Genomic DNA, 19955 nt, shown 5'->3' on the forward strand with positions numbered 1-19955 from the left:
GTTGCGTGAGCCCTTAGCTAACTTCTGCAGCACTTCACCTGGAAACCATAGTGGTGTCGGTGGCTACATTTCTGCTCTTCCCTTTCTGTCCAGCTTCATGTGGGGTCAGCCGTAGCTTGGCTCTGATAAGGCCATCGTGACCAAGGCCAGGTTGGACAGGGCTGTGAGCAACCTGATCTGGTTAAAGGTGTCCCTGCTCATTGCAGGGGGGTTGGGCTGGGGGACCTCTAGGGGTCCCTTCCAACCCAAAACATTCTGTGATTCTATGACAATTCAGGCTCAAGACTGCAAAGAACACGCTAATTCAACTCAGCAAAGCAGATGCGAATGCTTAACTTGAAGACACATCCTTAAATCTGTGCCAGGGTGTTTCTCTGGTTCAGGTTGGGTTTTGTATTGCAAGACCAGGAGCCTGAGGGCATGATTCTGGATTTGTTTATGCTAACAATGAACCCACGGATTTTCTTGGTGTCTAGCTAGATCCTCACTGTGGAAATCACCCTTGTGCAGAGCTGTTTCAGTTTAATCTGAGAGATTACTTGCTGCAGAGGCTTTTATGTTCTGACCCCTCTGCCCAGGGTAGGAGGAGTCTCTCCCTATACCAGAACATTTACTGCTACAAATACATATTGAGCATCTGTTTATAAATATGCTGCAAGGCTGAATTTGAAAACAAAAGGACATCTGTGCACTTGTAAGTGTTCAGCAGACGCTGGATGACACAGCATTCAGCTGCAAGGCTCGCCGTGCCCCGAGCGCGTCGAGGCAGGCGAGTAGCGCTGGCTATGCAGCACGAGCTCGAGTGCTCTTCTGGGCAGGGCTTTCTGTTCTTGCTCCTCTGGGAAAATGCACATTCCTTAATTCCGCTTGACTGGAGGGGACCTGTAGGTGGCCTTCTTTATAAAGTAATATTGATCTTTACTAATCACGGGTGGCTAAATCATCTTTCTGATAGCTGTAGCACATAGGCCTGGATTGCTGACGTGCATTTCTTGCAGACCTGCGAGGCTGACAAATGAGGGAAGGTTGTTGGTGTCACAGCCGGCTGACAAGATCAAGTGGCATTTTGTTGCCAAATGGGTTTGTTTCTTTTTTGTTGTTGATTTTTTGTTGGGTTTTTTTTGGTTCTTCTTTTTTTTTTTTTTTTTTGAGGGAGGCAGGATGATTGCAAAGAAAGATGAAACAGCTTATGTTTATTATTTCTATGGTGCTGTAGTGAAAACTGAGCTGCCAAATTCGAGTGAGGGACAAAATTGCCCTGGAAATTAATACTGAAATTGTCTTTTGGGTGTCAGGTCTGTCTAGTTTTCAGTCATATTTTTTCCACAGTTCATAGCATCATATAGTGATAGGTATTTAGTAGGTGCTTGGTAGGCAGGCAGTGTTGTGTTAGTATTCTGTGTAAGTGGTTGTGACAGCCATTAATGTGAGGATGGACCAATATTTGTGTTTCAGTGTTCAGTATATTTTAAGAATAAATGCTTGCCTAACTTTTTTCTCTACTACAGCACTATGCCTGGGATCCCTTCTTCATACTTCAGGTCCTCTGTTAATCCGGCTTCATTTCCCTTCCTTTTGACTTAAGGGGAAATATTGCCGTGCCTACGAGATGCTGACTTTCTGGGGTGATGTGTGTCTTGCTGCACTTGCTGCTCAAATCTGGAATATTCAGAACTACTCATACCCTGTCAGGCTTTGCTGACGTGACAGAAATGAGATTTTTTTTTTTTTTTTTTTTTTTTTTTTTTCTCTTTAGTCTGTTACTTCCAGAAGTAGCCAGGTCAAATAGTATTAGACTTGTCATGAGAGAGGGGAAAAAAAAGTACAATTTATTAATACTTGACCCTGAATGGGGGAGAGGAGACACGTGTGGGTATGATCCTGGGTAATTTTCAGTAGTACTTAACTAGCTCAAGCAAAACAGTAAAAATTGCTTAGGTGTAGGAACAAATGCTTTGGGATGTGAATTCTTTAATAGGACTTCTCACTATCCTTTGTTTATTCTTCGTGCTTTCTTTTAGTATGTTATTTAAGTGATTAGGACTCAGTTTTTAGCACGTTCACTTCCTCTTATGGTTAATAGGTACGTAACCCCCTCGATGCATTTAAGAACAAATGATAGTAAATGGAATATAGATGTCTTTATGCCTTGTTGATACTATACGGTCAAATCCAATAGGGGATGTAGTTACGTGCGTGTCGGCTATTTGTAACTCTTCTTAAGGAAAAAATAAATATTTCAGAAAAGAGAAGCTGTCTACAGCTCTAGGAAATAATGAGTTGAGGCTGTCAGCGAGGTCTGGATGCATATGGGATGTAGGGCCAGAGGGGTGCACTACAGACCGTGACAGAAACTACCAGGGAGAAAAGGCAGGAGAATGGGAATTTCTTAAACTGACTTGGCTGACGAAGGCAACCCACTGCATAACCCGATCCTGTAATTTGCACGAGGTTAACTAGACAGGCTAAAACATGCTGAGGGAAGTGACCTTCCATCTTCATTTCAAATCACTAAGTAGGCTTTAAGCACAAACCTATATTTTTAGTCTAGAATAGTATGAAAAAGCAACTGAGTGCGTTTAATGACTGAGATGAATACACAGAAATTCTGTACTTAGGGGCATTACACAAAAGTTACTGTTATCGAGCAGAAAGCGAGCTTTGACAGAAACATGGGGATAGCTCCCTGGTTTGTTACGTCTGTCATCAATCATCTTACCAGGTCCTTCACACGCTGTGCAATGTCAGTGGAACCATTACGATGTAAATGTGGCTATGCAAATTCCCAAGACCCTTATGATCAAATTCATTAGAGCTGTCCAGCCACTGTATAAATGATCCTGTTTGATCTTCAGATACTCTTAGATAGTTGCATAAGTTTTTCTACATAGAAATATTGCAGAAATCCAACTTTGCCCCCCAGAATGTGGCCTGGTTTTGTGTTATCTGCTTTATGCAATATTTCATGCTGTTTTCCCAAAATTAATACTTCACTGTGGTTTTTATCAGTACAAAAAAAAAAGAAAAATCAATGCAAGAGCCCACAATAGTCCAACCGCTGGCAATAAAGCAGAATATACACATTTTGGAGAGAGAAGACTGTCAATAAGAAAATTGATTTTTGCTTCAGATTTGCAACAACCACAACAAATTACAAAATTATGAATAGCCCATTAGTTATTTTTTTCTCCTTTCTTTCTCATGACATCTTCTCTTGACTCTGTCTCTCTCAAACTAATTGTGTGAAGAAGTATGTCAAAGGAGCACTGAAACCATAGGAATCAAATAAGGAGAAATGTTCTGATTTAAATATGCATGTGCTTTTGTGCTTTAAAAAATTTAAAGAGAGACATTTTTTGTTCCAAACTGCCAAATACCTGCATTTTTTTTTTAGTCAACTTCTGTTAAAAATACTGAAACCCCCAGTTATTTTGGAAGGGAAAGAAGTTTGATGCATTTTTTTCCAACCTATCAGCTGTTAGAAAAAGGGGTTTCTAATTCTCTGTGAACTACTCAGTGTAGGAAAAGGTGGGAGGAGAGAAGGGGAACTGTGGAGACTGGGATCCAGCAGAGCTCTGTGGCTTTCTGCTTGCTGAAGCCCCTTGGAGCTTGGGTTGTAACGAGGCCGTTGCAGGTGGCGAGTCACATTCGTATCAAACCTCGGTGGTGAATATTGTATAAAGTTGCGTTATCCGGAATGCACATAGGAGGGAGTTGAGGATTTCTCTGGCCTATACGAGCACGGCCGCAGTCCAGCCAGGCTTTGGTATGTGTCTGTTACAGGGAGGAATCTTTTTACGAAGGGTAACTCAAGCATTTTATGTAATACTGCTGGTTAGTAATTTTAATCCAAAATGGATCAAAGGCAATGAAAAGAGGGCTTGTTGATTTTTTTTCTACAGAAAAATCTCTTTCCCTGCAACATTTTAGAATTGTTTCTTCAGAGCCTTGTTAATCTTATGAAGATTTGGTTTTGTTTTCATTTCCTTTAGATCATATAGAACTAATCCACCTGGGGCAGGACACAGAGCATGACACCTGCACATGGAGAAATCTAGAGACCTCTTACACAAGAGTTCCCTTCCTAACACTAATTCCCCTGATCAATAAAGTCAATAAAAATAAGAAACAGAGAGAGTTAATATCCTCCATTTCCTTTTATTTTTTTTCCGATTGCAACAAGCCTGGATCCTTGGAACGTAAATAGCTGGCTCTTCGTTTTTAGGAGGCGGTTTAAGCCTGGATGGCAAATCATTTCACTTGCCCAAAACCTGGCAGTGGTAGGAAACTCCCGGGAGTGCCGCAGCTTGGAGAGCTGGCTTTAACATGGAGCAGGCATGAAACAAAGCTCAGGATGCTGGCATCTTTTAAAACAGCAGCGCTGCTTCCCCGGGTTAGAAGCCCATATCCACTTTCTTTCAGGAGAAATCATCCTTCTTTCAGTGCTGTGTTTTTTTCTTCAGGATGTGAAAAGCAACTTGCTCAAAGCCGTTTCTTACCTGTCCCCCTACTGTAGTATTGCTGTTGCTTGCAGTTATGCAGAAAGGCTTCTTTGTGCTCAGTGATACAAACACAGAAGATGAGACCCCTGCACAAAAAGTACCCCAAAAAGCCCTACACATAGCATCCCAGACCAAAAAGTTGATGTTTAAATGCAATTGACGTAGTGAATTATTTATTCCCATGGCTACATCATCTGCATATTTCAGAGTTTTATCTTTTTTTATAGGGAAATGAGTAGGAAGTGGATGCAGACAACAGAACGGTTTGTTTATATAGCCCTGAAGAAACTTCTAGAGTGGGAAATGAATAAATTCTGTGTTAAATAGCTCAGCTAGAGAGTTGCCCAGCTTTCTGTTCTGTTGCAGTGTTTCTGTAAGTCTGTTAGTACAGGGCTTGCGTTGCGGGGTGCGCTGCAACGCGGCCGGCTCTGCTGCTTCCCCACTTGTGACACTTCGCGTTCACAACCCTCATCTTTACTCCATACCAAGGCTTCTTTTTGTCTACATGAAATTCAAATTTTGTGGCTGGGGGGGGGTTTCATTCTATCTTGGGCGAAATTGGTCAGGGCATGTTCCTTGTGTCCTATATGACATGGAACACGTCGTATGCCTGAATTAGCAATGGAAAGGGACAAATGGGAAACCATTCTGCCGTGCGCTGCGGGAAGCTTCCCCTGTTCGTGCTTTGGGCTGAGATGATCGCGGTGCTGCTTCTTCACTCCCCCTAAACTGGGGGGCTCCCACCCCATGGAGAGAAGCGCACCTGAGTACAACAGTTCCTGGTCCAACAGAGAGGGATGCAGTAACACCTGGAATCCTGAAAGGTGTTTGACTTGCTCTTTTGAGCATCTTTTTTTTAAATGTGGAACCAAAGGCAGGTTGTCTGGTATCTGTGAAGATGAAGACAACTTTTTTTTTTTTTAAAAAAAAAGAAAAGGTGTTTTCCATCTAACCTTATGTTTCTTGAACATGCTCTGGATTTCATTTTGACCTACAGCCTGGGCATAAAACTAAAGACTTCTGCTCATAGGGCTTTTTCTTGACGTCTTGTTCAGAACGTTTTCCCATTTTTCGCTATATGCTGCTAACAAATCCTATGTGAAACAGTGACCTGTCTTTAGGCAACACTGAGCCTGGGTCTGGTAGAAAGGAAATTTCTGCAGTTCCAGTTTTCAAGCTGCAAAAGGACATTTGAAGTTGCAATGAGCTTTTATTGCAAGACTCCATAAAATGGAGCCCGGCATGCTGAACATACCAAAATATTAGTTTAACTGCCTGTTTACAGTCTCACCGTAAAAGAAAAAATATAGTCTATAAAAAGACCTCCTGAAGCAACATTTAGACTAGTGGAGGAAGGAGAGTATTATTTAAACAGATGCCATAAATTTAATATGGTAACATTATTGCCACCCTGGATTTTATTGATTATATCCTTTCAAGTTACTTATCTAGAAATTTGTGTCTGTTTCCACTCTTATTTAACTGTGATTTGCAAAAAGAAATTATTAATGAGCTATTATCTGAGAAGTGAAGGGGAAAGTGGTTTAAATAAAATGAAGCATCAAAGGCAGACACAAATCATGATAATGTTGTCTTTTGGGGTTTTTTTTTTTTAATACTCGAAGAAAAATTTAGAGAGGAACCAGGTTTTGGGACAAAACTGTGCTATTTTTTTCCCCCAGTTTTCTACTGGCTGATACATGCCCTCCAACTTCCCTTTTCCCTTTCTCCCTCCATTTCCCAGCCCGCCCAGTCCCCTTGATGAATCTTTTCCTTGGAGGAAGAACCCAGTATTTGCAGGCAAAGCAATGCTGGGATTGCTGTTTGCTCTTCAGATGACAGGAGAGTGTTAATTTGCCTTGTTTGCACATCCAGTGCATTGCTCCACTCAAGTAATTGCTAGAAAGCAACACATGCAGAAATTGCTGAAAAACTGGTCAGTGCTTGTGTTTCTGGCACTCACTGAGAGCACTTGGCATCTTGGCAGAGATCCAGAAAGCAGAAAGAAAGAATCTAGGACTGCTCCGTAATCAAGATAGAGGAACACAACAGAAGCCCTACCGGCACAGCTCAGCTGCCCGTGCGCCTCTGTTCTGCAGTGGTGCTCTTGAGGAAGGTCCCAAGAAATGTTTGACCTCAAGCTGAGAGCATTGGCACTGATTTAGGTCAGCTGGCTGGTGTCTGTGGTGTGGAACCAAAGAGGGGAGCAGTCCTTAAGATGATGCTGCCCACCATAAGTGCTAGTGATGGCAAACCACCCTCCCCCCCCCCCAACCCCCAAATCAGTTCTGCTGGACTCCTGTATGTCATCTGAATATATTCTTTCACGCTTCCTTTAGCCTTTCATCTACTGTTGCCATCTGTGCTCGACATTTTCTTGATGATGATACACATTTAAGAAAAACCCCAAACCTTCATAACTACCCATTGCTATAATATTTTTAAAAATTATTTTAAAATTGTAATTAATAGAGAATAATCCTGTAGACACTGGATTTGGTTACTGCAATTTGGCATTGACTCAGGAAAAAGAAATTCAAGTGTACGCTTCCAACTTAAGACAGGCACATAGGAATAAAACATACGGCAGTCCTTCTTATTCTATACTCAGGTAATGATCATCTCACGTGCTATGTCAACATTTCTGAGTATCATAAGTGCTTCTTTCACCTGGTGATTGTCCTATCAGGTATCTACTTGGATGACAGCATTATCTGGCATAAATTCTTTTTTATGTGCTTTGATGTAGTAAACGAGGTCTGTTTACCTTACAAAGGGTAACTGTTAAGTTCCTCAGAGCTTGAAGTAAGTTTCTTGACAGGCTCCCAAGTGATGTGTTTTTTACATATACCCTAAAAGAGAAAAAAAATTCTGCTGTCAGAAGGGAGTTTATCCGGAGGGACTTTGGCCCAAAGCAATGTACAGAGAAGGAAGAGAAGCTTAGGGAAGATTGCAGCTTGCCGACGGTTAAATAGGAAGTACGGGGCAGAATATAAATGGAGCTGAAAATTCCTTTTTGTTACATCCTGTCATCCTGGTACTCGCAAATTGTAAACATAAATAATTTCCATGACGCTCTGAGTAACTGCTCACATGCTGTTGATTTTGGACCTAAAAATAATTGTGAAAGACCTTTGGTGAATCACTTTGAATTTAGAGTAAACTCGAAAAAGTCTTCAGCTTCTTAAGTGCAGAAAAAGTGCTGAATACATAATTTTCTGTGATGGTTTTCTATTTGCTCAGCATTGATACCAACATTACTGTGAGAAGAGGAAGTTTCCCCCTTTAGAGAAGTCTAACAACATCCTGTACACCACTCCGTGCGTCATCTGAGGCTGGCACTTTTCAAGCATCTCATGGTACGTCTACGTGCAAGCTGTGACACCCTCCGAGAATTGGAAATAGATAAATACCAAGCTCATCAAACAAGAACTGAGTTGGGTCTGTAAACAACGTGGCCCCGTTCCTGTGGTGCTGTTTCAGTTGGGTCTGTAAACAATACGGTCACGTTCCTGTGGTGCTGTTTCAGAGCAGCCCCTGAGGGGCAGGAATTATTATACCAGGTCTAACCCATGTAAACAGGGCTGTACAAGATTGCAAACCTGAGTTGATACGTCCAAGTTGTATTTTTGCTGCTTGGTATTTGTATGAAATAAAAGCTAGTACCTGACTTGTGATGGCTTAAGGGAACCGAGAGAGTCAGTTCTTAGTACAGAGAGCTCCTTTTTTTTTTATTCCCTAACCCACATTTTGAGCGATGGCTGTATTAGCCTTTGCTGACATGTTTGAAAAGAGCAGATAAAATCCTAGGCTTGAATGTTAAAGAGCCAAACTTCAGACAAGTTTGTTCTTTGTTCATATTGTAACGTAGTGACCTCTCTTTCCTTACAGAAATAGATGCGTTCTCATGTGAAGGATGGATGGTTGGGCAAGAAAACACCAATCTTTCCAGCTTGCAGAGGGCTTCTCCAGATCCTCATTCTCAAGTGTAAGTTTGCTCCACTTTATTTCCTATGCTTGGCATTAAACACTCCCTTGGATATGCATTACGCTACTATGAAAAATTAATTTAATTGATGAATGAAGTCCTGGTTTGCTGCCACTGCCTTTCCATCTTCCAGTTCAAAGCTTTCAGTCTATAACAGATGTATAGCCAAAGGACTAAATTCTTCCTCCTTCAAGAGTTCCCTTGCAGCCTGATAGCTGTCACTTACCTTGCCAGCCTGCATAAATGGAGTTAAAACTTGGCGTATATGTAACTTTTGACCTTGCAAATAATGTAAACAAAGGGCAGAGCTGTAAAAAGAAACACGTATGTAACACATACCCCACTTGAAGTGGGACAGATAAACCAGAATCTGTTCTATTGAGTGAATCGTTAATTTCTTTTTACTTAAAACTTGTCATTGTCCAGAAAGCTGTGGATAAATTCTCTTCTGTAAACATCTTAAAAATTGACTTTTTGTGTGTGTTTCAGCAGCTAAAAAATATTTTCTGTTCTCTGGAACAAAAACATGATGTAACAAAAGACTGTAATCACAACACTGAAATGTTTTGAGGTTTTCTCTTTTGGTGTTTATACACTTCAACACTTCTATAACCGTTTGAAGTGGCAAAAACAGATTTGTTTTTTATTTTGGAAGTACTGTAACTTTTATTCCCTCTAAAAAAACCAGAGGAGCAATGTTAGATACCCTTCCCTTTTCATGGAGGACTTCAGTTTTGCCACTGTCTCACCCAAAGACGTGGTGTTGCATTATCCAATATTAAGGAATATCCCAATGCTGGCTGATTTCTAGAAATGCTGCGTTGTATTTTTTTTTTATTCAGCCGTTATTCAATGCAAATGCAACTACGGTGCATGTCCTGTTGAAGCTCTCTGCAGGAATTTCAGCAGCTTCACAGCAACTTCCTTGTTCCTGATCATGAATTACAAAGCATCTTCCATCATTGGTTGCCCTATCTATTGCAATATAAAACCTCGCCGAGAAAGGTCATTTCTTCCTATGTCTTACTTTGGTGTATCATCATATAAACAGCACTAACATTCACAGGATCTTAAGGATGCAGGGCTTAGAGTAAAAACTTCAGTTATTTGTCACAGTCTTCCAACTCATTCTGTTCCAGGCCAGACTTCCCTATTTAGGATCTTTTTGAAAGGCTGCTTTATTCTGAATATTTAGCTCAGAACTTAGCTTAGGAAAAAACCAAACTAAACAATATGTAGTCCAGAACATGTCTTTCTCTTCTTTCATTGCAGCCTTTGACATGTCATTGGATTCATGCTCCATCCTTTGCTCTTTTTCTCTCTTGCTCTCTTCTCAGAAGTGTGATACACAATAATTTGAATGCCTAATACATTGTAGTAGCTTGGGTACTGTATGGTATTATGTTGACATTTTTAGTAGTCAGTATTTTGATTATCTGATTATCCTTTATCTACTGGAAGGTTAGTGAGATTTTAAGCAAAAGAATGCAGTGAACCAGCAGAGTAAACAACATAATAGGTCAGAGCAGTACAACAAAGCTACTCCTACAATCTGCAAAATGTAGGACACATCCAAATATTTGCTATCTTCTTTTATCAACTTGTCAAAGAGAATAGAAACTAAGCAGGAATAGACTGCTATGGAAGGTCAGGAAAAATGATCGAGGGTTTGATTTATAAGGAGAGATTGAAGTGACAGAGTATTAATGGATTGAGTAAACAATTTTAAAAATAGGGCTATGAAAGGTATCTGAGAGCAGTTGAAAGGTTTGTGCACCCACAGGGAAGGGGTGGCTTAGGCTGCTCTAAGGGGGGGATATAACTTTGCATAGGGGATAAAACAGCACAAAGAAAAATTGAAGAGGAATAATTCAGACAAAATGTGAGAGGTTAGGCCGTGCTATTTGGCTATTTGTCCCTTTCTTGGAGTGAGAGGTGTTAAGATCTTCCTGTGTGGCTCTCGATGAGATACTACATCGTAAGTTCTGGCTTACAAGCTGCTGGTATCAGCCGACCGCCTGCAGGAAACAAGCAGGTGGGGACTGGGGAGGTCGAGCTGGCTTGTCTCACACTCTCTTACAGTTTAGAACAGTAAATGGAAGCCATAAATTATTGCTTCTCTCTAGAACAGGGAGGGAATTTTCCTTTTGGAGAAAACAATGTAGACGACATGGTGTGTAAAATCACAGGCCAAGAGAACAGGTTTTAGCATGAAATATTCACTGTCCTGGGCTCTGTATATCGACTTTGAAGCTACATGGTATTATTGCATAGCTTGCTGCCTTTTGACACAGCACCTTGACTGCTTTATGGTACGCAACGCGCCTGACCAGTTTGCTTGGAGTTACGAAACACAACTGCAGACCAGGACGGGGTATGTGTTGGGAGTTTGGGAGTTTGACAGACACGTGAAGTCCTCCAGCAGCACACAGTGGCACGTGAGTCCACCTGCACTGCACAATAGTAGGAATTCAAGTTGTTCCTACCAAAAACCTGTGAATACAGTGTAAGTGAACACGTGAATCTGGGCAGTTAGCACAGAGGCAAGTTTGTACCCATTTGCTGTTTACACCCCTAACACCAGCGTCTAGGGATGGTGCAAGCAGGTGAGTAAGCCCCCTTGCTCTCACCTCGAATAGAGATGAGCTGAATGCTGATAGAAGCAGCAGGTTTCTGCTTTGCCCAGGTATGCAGCTGCACGTTCTGTATCTGGCCTTTTCTTAGTTCCATTCGGTGTGAAGAGATGGGCAATTATATTAAGAGACATACTCAGAATAATGTTAGTTTAACTGTTTGTATGGGGGATAAGCAAGCTGTGCATTGTGCTCTCTACAAGCCTAGAATTTAGGTAGGGAAAATTGCGTTGGATTTGCTGGATTTACCAGCGGTTGATCCCGATGCAAATGGTTGGGAGAATCAAGCTCTAAAAACACATCAGTTCGCTTAGCATTAGGTCTTTTGCTTTCCCTCTAAGTAAACAACCCCCAAAAGATTACATGAGACAGCCTTTCAGGCTGTTATCTGTTGGGGTGCCTGCTTACTAGCTATTGTCCTTAGGAAAAAAGGAAATTGGAAAGCAGTAATGTAAAATAGCTTTCTGCGTAATGCAGTATGTTGGGGTGAATGATTTAGAGATACCTAAGCTGTGCGTATAGAGCATCCACAGCATGAACTGGGTCCTTGGGGGATGTAAAACGTTAGAGCTCTGAGGACATCGAAGCAACACCAGCAGATGAATTGGCCCTTGTTATCTTTTCTTATTTTTTTCTTTTTTCTTTTTTTTTTTTTTTTTAAACAAGTTCTATTTGCTTTAGTCTCTAATGGTAAGACTAAGCTGACAGAACAGAAAAGCTCAAAGGCACTTCCACATATTCATCCCTGAAAAGATCATCTTTATCTTTCCTTTTGCTTCAAGTTAATTCCTGGCTGTCTTTCATAATAGGAAGAATACTGTTACCTGCAGCACAGTATTTGCAGCTCTGGAAATGTAAATACCTCTTATAGTTGTACACATTTCACTGGTGAATTGGTTTGGGCTTAAGCTTTGTGGTTTGGGTTGTATGGTTTGGTTTTGTGGTTGGTTTTTTTCTTCCCTTGGCTGAAAATCAAAAGTCTATAATTCGGCCCACTTTATTTTCTTGACTTGATCTGGTAAGAATTTACTGAGTGAGAACTTGGTGTGGAGCTGAGTGGGTGGTGTCATGCTTTCCCAAAGGAGAAAAACACAGTACCTGCAAGGAACAACTTTCTGCAAGAGATACTTCATCTGATAATTACCTGAAGGTTGTTGCTTTTTTAGAATGGCAGCTGTAAGCCCCTGTGGAACGAAGGAAGCAGGGGGAAAAGGCAGGAATGATGGAAGCTGAAAAACTGTGTGTTGCTTATTTAACGTGCTGTGGATTTAACTTTTGTAGTTTCCACCCAAGAAAACTATTTCCCGAGGTTCTGCATGCAAAATGAGTAAATTGGGCTGAATGGGACACTTAGGGAAAATGCCAGCACGCTGCTCCCGCTGGCGCTTCAGGGGCATGCCTTTCCCAGGGCGCTGCGGACACAACGTCTTGTCTCGGCGCTGCAGAGCATAGTGCTTTGAAGGAGGCTTCCTCTTCCAGGACATAAAACCAGTCGTCTTACCGGTGTACTAAACCGTATTTTCCTCTTTGCAACAGATTATCACAGGCATACTTTGCAAAAGCAGTTTTCCTTCCTGTTTAATAGCCTTCCTGTTTTTAGTTCTGCTGAAGTTCTCAAACAGTGTAGCTCACCATAAGAATATTTTCCAGTATTCATTAATCCATATACTTGGCATCACTCATATGCTACTCTTTAACCCTGTTGTAATAGGTCAGAAGTAGATAAAAGCTATCTGGTGATATGATTCAGACTTCGTAATCATACTTTGTTTGTTCACCTCTGATCGAGTACAGTAGAGCTTCAAAGTACTGTGGAATTATCTTGCTGTCTATCTGTCCTTTTTTGTAAGACTGTTCTATGCCAAGGACGTGTCCTGCAAGCACAGGAACGTTTCTGATGAAGCTCAGGTCTTGAATGCTGCTATGTTTCTTTAAACATGCTTAAAAAAAAAAAAAAAGCTCTTTTTACCTGTTTGAGAAGATTGTCGTCCAAAACTGGCAGGGAAGACGGTAATTCTCTTCCGCAAGTTTACAATAATGTTCTCTGTGGCTTGTTGAATTAACTACATCGAATTAATTAAGGGGTTTGCTTTGTGTAAAGTTGGGGCATCAGCCTGACAGCATTTTGTCATGGAAGTAAACCATGGAAATGTATCTGCAGTTGAGAGAAGTCTTAAAATATTTATTTTGTATGTTTCTCCCCTTGAAAATACCTTTCTAAAATGAGGCAAAATTTATATGACTGCTTTTGGGATCCTGGCTGAAAGAAGCTTGGCTGTATTTATGTTTGGACCTCAGGGGGCAAGACACTTTGTTCAGTTAAAATAAATCACTTTATGCCAGCACCTGATCTCAGACCCACAGATTGATTATCACCATGACGGGCTTGACACATAGCTATTGTGGGTCTTAACCTTCGTATTTTATCGGCTAACCTCACGCTGTGCGCTCGGCCTCTCTCGGTTTATTCCTCCATTTTCTTCTCCAGCGCATGGACTGGCAGCTTGAGGCAACTACAATTTGTGTTCCCGTGTCTTGGGGTCTGCTGGTGTCTTTCGAAGATGCCAGTAACTCTTCCTGTATTAGAACAAACCCATTAGCTCTCGTGCGGCATTTAAAACGTGTCAGAGTTGTTTACATGGTGTTAGCGTGAAGGAATGCGCTGGATGAATTCAGAGCGAACCTCTCACGTGGTTGCTTCTCATGCACATCAAAAGCATCTCCGTATGACACAGTTTACTTGAAAAGTCTTATCTTGTTTTTATATGTAGCCTTGATATTTAATATTAACTGTGCTATGCTGTACCACTTTGATTTGTGTAATGCATACACTCGTTTTACTTACTCTTTTTGCTTTCTTCTTAAAGAAAGCTGTCTAGCATGGAGTTGCTTCAGATTATTGATGTAGGAAATTACTGTGGAGTAATGCGTGCTCCAAATACACGCTTTAGTTGGCTGAGCTTTTCCCTAAGCAGAAAGGTCCTAAAGCAGCGACTGTTAAAGGGCATGCTAATCTTGTAGGACTTTTATATCTGTCTATAGGCTCCTGCAGTATTTTCATGTCACTATGCCGCTTTCATTTAAAATGTCATCTTTTACAGGGGTCAGTTCTGTGTATTCTCCAACTCCTTCTCTGCCTTATTTCTGTTGGGTTTTTAGGGCAACCATTTTGTTGTCTGGAGAAGAGGAGGCTTGACGCTAGATGCGTTCTCGGCTTGGGCTGCAGCTTTGCTCTAGTGTAAATTATATTCCTGAGACAAAAAATTAAAATGTCAAGACCTCCTGATCTGCATATTCCATGTGTTCCATGCTTAGGTAGGTCTTTAAAGAGCAATATCCTTTTACGCAACAGTATTTGTTAAGTGTAGGGAGTGAGTCAGCACTGAGGTATCTTTCTTTATTTTTACACCTGCAAGAGCCACCTGTGCATGAAATCCAATCTTACTGGTACTTGGTAATTTCATTTGAGCTGAAGGTTTTGTCCAGAGGAGTCTTTTTTTAGCCCTTTTCCCTGAAAGAGAGGGGAGGCGGAGAAGCGGATGGCTAGAAAAGTGCTTTTGTGGCAATTAACACATACAACTTCAAATGCCTGGCTTGCAATATGTAATTCTGGGCTCCAGGCAAAACTTGGAGGTTTCAATATTTAATAGGCTCATCTTCACAGTTGGGTGATGGTGTGTAAAGAGACGTAAAAGGCCATCCTGGTTTTGTTATGGCCTTGTTTGAAGTGCAGGGTCTTATTAAGCCACAGGGAACAAAGTTTTCAGAAATGCCTTGCTGTGGTTGTGTTTTAGTGGAATCATCCTAAATCACTTCAGGCTTCATGAAACAGATTTTGGTTTGTGTTTGTTCTTGCTGTTGTTCAGAACCGTTGTTGCATAACATGGCAACTCTGTGACTTGCTGCCAGTTGTGAAAGTGTCCTTCCAGTCCAAGAATCTCAAACAAAAAAAAAAAAACAAAACAACCCCCAAATCTCAAATAATCATGGTAAGACGTGCAAAAGGAGAGATCAAGCAGCTGGTCTAAATGGGTCAGTGAAAAAGCTCCCAGGTTCTCTCTGTCAGATTCCTATTTTCATCCGCTGACATGTGGAAGTCTGAAGCACCCTAACTACACCGCCACTGAAGGTGACGGCGCATCCACCCAAGGTGAATTCGCATGTTTGACATTTGAATCTGGGTAGGGGGTAGGCGTGTTGCTCTGATAAATAGTTCATTAACAACATTCCGTCTGTGGTATGTAGAGGTCAATAACATGCTTTCATTAAATTGTTTTATTCACTGAAAGGACTGTTTAACAGATCAGCAAAACAATTTATTGATTCTGTTGAAATACCTTTAAATGAAATTAAAATGTTTGGGAGAAATCAAAATTTATCCACTTAATATCTTCATAATATAGTGCTCTTACCGCCATTGCACGCTGGAAACTGCCAAAATATGTTTGGGTTTTTTTAACAATTAGAAGTTAAAAAACCTAAACCATTTTCTTTAACAAAGGCCCCTACAATCTTTGTATAGTACTGAAAAAATAGACATTAAGTTGATAATCGAGGGGGTACATTTTTACTTATTTAGCAAATAAAAGGTATTAATTGACATAATCTTGAATGCCAGCCACTTCTGAATTTTGCCTCCATGATATCCCATGGCAATGAGTTACACAGTTTAATTATTCTGAAAGTTGAAATTCTGTTTGCATGCTCTAACTTTTTCTACCTCTGAAGTTTATCAGATCCCTCTTATTTTTAGCACTGTGAGAAACTGAACAACTTTTTTCCATCTGCCACCTCTGTTGTTCATGGCACAGGCTTCTGTGATGCCCTGGCTGGGTCGTGTTCCTCCCAAGCGTAAGAATTCTGGTCTGAATTACCGAGTCTGATATTTGAACTCTTTCAGTCTTCCTAGGCTGGGTAAAATGTGTTCAAGTAAATGGATAGGCTTTATAGGGCTGTGAACTGGAGAAGGACTCTAATTACAAAGGAGAATCAAGCCAAGACTCCACTTACAAGAGCACTATTTGTTCAGTGGCACCTAATGGAAAAATAACTAGTGTAATGGTCTTTCCTTCCTATTATCCACTCGAGCAGTAGCCATACTGGGTGACCTTTGCCACTTGGAGTCATTTACGTGGCTCGTGTTAGAAACGAGTTTGAAACATGAAGAGGATAAAAAGTCCCTAGAAGTTAGAGGGCAAATCTCGAGAGGATTTTATTTTAGAGACGAGCACTTCCCTTTGCTCCTAAGAGTAGAATGGAAATACAAGCAGAGTTGAACTCAAATCAGCGAGTATCACATAGTGTTACTAATGGAAGCAAAAGCAACTTTTTCCAAGCACTATGAGCAATAAAAACATGGCAGAAGCTTTTGATCCAATTATAATTTGGATGTCTGTGATGTTTAAATAACTTTTGTTTGCTGTATAGCAAATACTTACAAGCAAATTTCTTTCCTTTCAGCAATTTTGCCAGTTATTAATTTGAAGTCATGTTGTTAGAGAAGCTTTTTTTCAGTACGGAGTTACAAGCGTGTAACTAAATTTTTCTTGTGTTTCTGTAATCATTAAAATTTTACTAAAAGGTAGTGCTTAAAAACCGGTGCCTCTGCCAGCTCTTCTGGATCCTGATTACACTTCTACGTGGGACAGCCAACAGAACAGGCCAGGCGGTACTTTCGAGTTGATTGGGGCGGGTGGTGTGTTTGAAATGCTCCAAATTATTCATTAGGGTAAGATGCTCTGCCAACTGCCCGTGTTAAGAACACGTAGAACAGAATGAACGGTGAGATACTAGTTGGTTTTGTGGGCTGTTTGTTTGGTTTTTGCAAAAGCTTGAGGCACCCTGTAGTTTTGGGATGCTGCCTCTGACAGAATCTGTCTCTATTGGAAGTTTGGTTTACGTTTAATGAAATAAATTATGGGAAAAAACATGACCGAAAAGAAAACAAATCTGCAATCCATGCTCCGTCATTAGAGCTGATCGGGAATTGTTCTATGGGAATAGCAATGTCTCCAAACAAAATATAGGGGTTGGAAAAATGTAATTGACAGTCAAAGGTTCATCCAAAATTAAAGCTTGTCTGGATTTTTCAGTTAGAATGAAATTCATCTCTGTTAATATCAGCTGGTAGGCAAGCTTAAGGGCCTATTCTCTGAGTGTTTTTAGGGCTCTTTTTACGCTCAGGTATAAAAGCAATTTATCTGACCTGTATCAGTGTGGGATGAGTCAGCCTGTCAAGTGCCTATTTCTTTCCTTTTTTTTTTAAACCAATTCTATAGCCCAATGAATAAGTAACCTGGATGAAATTCCTCCTTCTTTTATACAACTAAAGGTAGAGGAAAATTGAGATTTTGTATTTTTATCCTGATTTAGCAGAGGAAATATTTGTTTACATGCTTTGTAGGATGATAAAACAGCTTGTGGTTTGTTTCTTTCTAGTGCTAAGTACATTTAATTCCCCAAGTGCTGTAGATTTATACTGATAATATTACTTGGGACTAAGGTTTAAGGCATGGTGACGTGTTGATGATGACAGTACTTACTGGTGGGGAATTGAGGCAGAGAACTGAAGGAACTTGCCCTAGACTGCCCAGGGAATCCACATTTAAAGCTAAGATTAGACCTGCCTTAAACATTGTTTAAAGGAATATTAAAAAATGTCCCTTGTCGATCCTTGAGCAAGCCAAGGCATTTATTGAGAGTACAGTAGTCCTGTGTGGGGGCCAGCTAAGGCGAGGAAAAGGAAATTTTGAAATGCCAAGGAGCCAGGATTAAACCTTCCTTTCTGAGGAACCAGGGAGGACTTGGAAAGGGCTGTGGTTTCCTAGATGGTCCTTGGTGAGCAGGAACGTTATGGAAACCTTGATAGGGTAGACTGTTGGCAGCTTCCCAAGCAAACTTTGTGTTAGCTCAGATTCATGCTCCCTGTTAATCAGGATTTAATTCAAAGTCATGGTCTGTCCCTTTATTTGGGTATGCATGCCATTTCCTCTACTAATGAGATACCTAATTCTGTGTAAAATTGCCTACATTAAAGCTGCTCTGAAAAGTCAGTTGCTTTTTACATATGTCTCCCTTGGTAAAACAGGCTGTGGACCTGTCTCAGGAATCCAGTGTAAAGCTATTTCTCTGAGCTCTTGCAAAGAAAGGTGCTGGTCTGGAGGGTCTGGCTGGTGAAATGAGCTAATGCGGTCCCGACAGAACAGAAAATTGCCTCCCTTACAGTTTCTTATTCCCACATTGTTCGCCCTCTACAACAGCCTGAGAGGAGGAAGGGGCTGCCCAGGGAAGGGGTCAAGTCCCCAGCCCTGGGAGGATTTAAAAGCCAGGCAGCCGAGGTGCTGAGGGCCAGGGTTTGGGGGTGGGATGGCAGGGGTAGGGGAACGGCTGGGCTTGGTGATCTTAAAGGGCTTTTCCAACCTAAACGATTCTATGATTCTGTGTTTCTTATTTACTTCTATATTTCTGTATTAGTGCATTTAGTAGGCATATTAGTAACAAAACGGTGCCGTTTTCAGGGAAGCTGCCCCTTGGGACAGTCTTTCTATTCTTGTCTGAATACCCCTGACCTCTGCTCACACCTCTTGTAGGTTCTCTGTTGCTGTATTCTATTTTATGTGCATGACTGCTCAACCGTGCCTCCAGCATGTGTCTCCAATAATTCATTATAGTCTATATATAAAACTGAACGCAGAGAGAAGGAGGTGGAGGAGGGAACTCTTACAGGATTGAAGGCATCCAGTGCTCCTGGCAATTGTCTGGTTTTTTTTTTAGAACTGGTGGCTTCCTGAAAGTACTTGTTAGTTTGCCATGGCTCATGGGTGGCTAATGTGAAGTTCTCAGCACGGATCCTGTGGAGAGCAATCCATAGAAAACTGTTTGCAGCTGACGCAGGGAGAGCACAGATTCAATGGCATACGAAGATTTGTCCTGAGACATATCTATTTGGAGAAATACAGCAGGAAACTAATTCCTGTCATGCCTCTCCTCTTCACAATTCCGTGCCGATGGGTACAGCGCTTTTCACCAGCTCGCACGCCGAAGTCGGCAGTGTTTGCACCAGGGATGGATTTGGGCAATGACACCTGCAAGTGTTTGTTTAATTCGCATCAACTAAAGGGCTCAGCAGACGTTTTGGCTCAAATTCTCCAACTGGGATATACTTTTGCTTCCTTTTCTTAGCTAGTGTTTATACGAGGGATAATTTGTAGAATGAATCATCCCGATCCAGAGGTGTACTTCTTTGTGGCTGTGCTGCCACTCGCCTGTGCAATGCTTTTGAACAAAGAAGGAAGGAAGTTATTGCGGTTCTTGCACAACTACCTTTAAAGACAGCTGGACAGGTGATGTTTCAGAGGAGAGTGGGCAATGGCGTGCAAAGGCCCAGAAAAGCAGATGGCAGCAAGCGCGTTTGGGGAAGGAGGTGCCTGCCGAGGTGCCCGTTGATTTGCCAGGCGTGAATCGGCAGCCACGGCCACGCAGCCTGTCCCTCTGAGGGCTCGCCCGGGGTCTGCAGCTGCCTCCTCCCTTGCAGAAAATGTCTCTTGGAGTTACTTAAACTGGCAAGTGCTGGCACAGCTCCTGTGGAGGGAGGAAGGAAGTCGAAGGCCAATGGCATCCTGGCCTGTATCAGGAATAGTGTGGCCAGCAGGAGCAGGGCAGTGATCGTGCCCCTGTACTCGGTGCTGGTGAGGCCGCACCTCGAATACTGGGTTCAGTGTTGGGCCCCTCACTCCAAGAAAGATGTTGCGTTGCTGGAGCATGTCCAGAGGAGAGCAACCAAGCTGGGGAGGGGTCTGGAACACAAGTCATACAAGGAGCGGCTGGGGGGAA

This window comes from Egretta garzetta, unplaced genomic scaffold, assembly GCF_000687185.1.
Source record: "Egretta garzetta isolate BGI_Z169 unplaced genomic scaffold, ASM68718v1 scaffold233, whole genome shotgun sequence".
Classification (NCBI taxonomy): domain Eukaryota; kingdom Metazoa; phylum Chordata; class Aves; order Pelecaniformes; family Ardeidae; genus Egretta; species Egretta garzetta.